This window comes from Gossypium hirsutum, chromosome A12 (genome assembly GCF_007990345.1).
Source record: "Gossypium hirsutum isolate 1008001.06 chromosome A12, Gossypium_hirsutum_v2.1, whole genome shotgun sequence".
Taxonomy (NCBI): domain Eukaryota; kingdom Viridiplantae; phylum Streptophyta; class Magnoliopsida; order Malvales; family Malvaceae; genus Gossypium; species Gossypium hirsutum.
In genome coordinates, this window is record NC_053435.1 from 65,845,731 (window position 1) to 65,848,714 (window position 2,984).

Here is a 2,984-nt window from a genome sequence, read left to right on the forward strand (position 1 = left end):
ATATACCATACCATTTAGACCAAAATCACATATACAGTTCAAATAAGTATACACATCCAAATATGCATCACTTAGCCTAATTTCACAAGCAAACTAATATCCACAATCAACCATTTGATACTCATAATGCCTATTACCATTAAGCATCACACAACCATCATTCAACACATTTCACAAGACATAGACACACATATATATACATGTTTCAAACATACCAAAATAACAGAAAATGAGCCATCACTCATGGCTATATATATGCAAACCAAAACATATACATTTACTAGCCAATTCAAATGGCTAAACTCATTACCAACACATAACTAAAATGACCAAAGTCCTTATACATGCCATATACTTAAAACATAAGCTCAAAAGTACCCAATTGATAGTTGGATAGTGTGACGATGTCTTCGACGATCCCCGAGTCTGAGCTAGCTTTAAAGCCATTATAAAACATAGAAAATTAAACAAAGTAAGCTATATAGCTTAGTAAGTTCATATGAATTATACTCAATCTTAACATAGATATACCAATCATCAAATTGAACATTTTAACATTTAGATCATTTAACTAATAAACCTTTCACATTTTCAATCATAATCTTATATATGAACTTCGCAACTTCTTTGATTTAAGCTTATATGGTTCATGCACATACTTGTACCATCTTGTATCAATCTCATACACATCCACGTCTTTTATTTACTCGTTGAACCATTCAGAATACTATCGGATACATGGATGCTAGCACCCGAAGTGCCACATATATAGGCAAAGCTATTTCAATCTCATATCACATGTACTACTCATATTAGAGCTATCAACGGGCGTACTCGAAGAAGTTGTGGGTCAAGACGTAGCCACACGGTGCTGCTCACACAAGTTGTCAAGTAACTGCAACAAATGCCGGTATACTCAGCCACCGGTAGGATGTGCAGAACCAGCATTCGGATCACATAATCATAATAATATCTAATGACATATCACTAGTATCCAAATCAATTCCTAAGATTCAACCGGGATTTCGAATGCCGAATCATCGTAGAATTGTTGTTGAACATGTCCAAAGTCTCATATTCATAGTTTATGCAATATCAAAGCATTTAAAATACATTTATAATGAAACTTACTACATACGAACTTACCTTGATTCACAAAAATGATGGAATGAATCGACTAATCCGATACTTTATTTTTCTCCCGATAAGATCTAAGTTTCCCTTTTCTTGACTTATATGTAATCAAGTTTAGCTTATTTAATAACCTAACTATTCAATTTAATCTAAAACACTTATTAAAGCAAATTTACACTTTTGGCCAAAATGTTTCACAAGTTTTACAATTTAATCCTTATTTCATAAAAAAACAAATTCGTGAAATTTAACCACAACCCACGCTAGCCGAATTACAATTACGTCCCTAGCAGCCCATATTTTCCATTTATTTCACATTTTAACCGCAAAGTTTCCACATTTCACAATTTAATCTCTATTTTGCATTTTCACTAAAAATATCTTAACAAAACTTGTATAACTACCATCAAACATTCATAATCTATCATTAAACATCAAAATATTCATGTATTCATCAATGGCAACATCTAAAATCTTTAACAGTTTTGCAAAATAGCCCCTAGGCTAGCTAGACCTAGTGCAACAATCTCAAAAACATAGAAATCACTAAAAAAATCCAACAAAAATGGACTTACAATTAAGCTTGTGTATGGCTGAACCCTAAAATGGACAAAAATGGCTTCCGTCCTTACTTTTTTCATTGAAGATGATGACTAAAAGATGGTATTGTATTTTTATTTTATTTACTTATTCTTTACTTAGCTATTTACTATTATAACCTTTATTTAATTCATCAGAACACTTAATAATATGTCCATATATGTTCACTCATGTTCCAAATGGTCAAATTACAACATAAGGACCTCTAAATTAAGGTTCCATAGCTATTAGATACCTTTACCTAATTGAACTCCACTTTTACACTTTACGCGATTTAGTCTTTTTTTTTTCAAATTAACCATTTAAATGATAAAATTTATTAACAAAAATTTCACGCAAACATATTATCATGCTGTAGAAATTAAAATAATAAGAAAATAATTATTTTAAGTTTGGCTTTGCGGTCCCGAAACCACTGTTCTAATTTGACTAAAAATAGGTTGTTACAACACTCCCCATTGGGATTTTCGTCGCCGAAAATCTTACCAGCAAAAAGGTTAAGGTATTGTTTTCTCATAACTTCTCGGGCTCCCACGTAGCATCTTCGACACCGTATCGTTGCCAAAGTACTTTCATGAAATCTATGCTTTTATTTCTCAACAGTTTAACCTCTTGATCTAAAATTTTAATATGTTCTTCATTGAACGTCATGTCAGGTTGAATTTCAACATCTTCCAGAGAAATTACGTGTGATGGGTCTGATCTATATTGACGTAACATCGACACATGAAATACATTGTGAATATTTTGTAATTCTAACAGTAATGCTAGCCGATATGCCATTGGCCCTATTCTTTCAATGCTAGCCTTATTCTTGCCTTTGCGACCAAATCTAAGGATTTTCTTCCATGGAGATACTTTCAGAAATACTTTATCATTGATCTGAAAGTCAATGTCTTTACGTTTCAAATTCGCATAATATTTTTGTCGATCTGAAGATGCTTTCAAACTATCACGTATTACTTTCACTTTTTCTTCAACCTCTCGAATTAAATCAACCCCGTGAATCTTTTTCTCACTTAGTTCAACCCAATACAATAGAGTTATGCATTTGCGACCATACAAAGCTTTATACGGTGCCATCTTTATACTCGATTGAAGGCTATTGTTATACGTAAATTCAACCAATGATAAAAAATCTCTCCCAGTTGCCTTTGAATTCTAACACACAACAACGAAGCATTTCTTTGAGAACCTATATTACCCTCTTAGATTGGCTATCGGTTTGCGAATGAAAACCTGTACTAAAA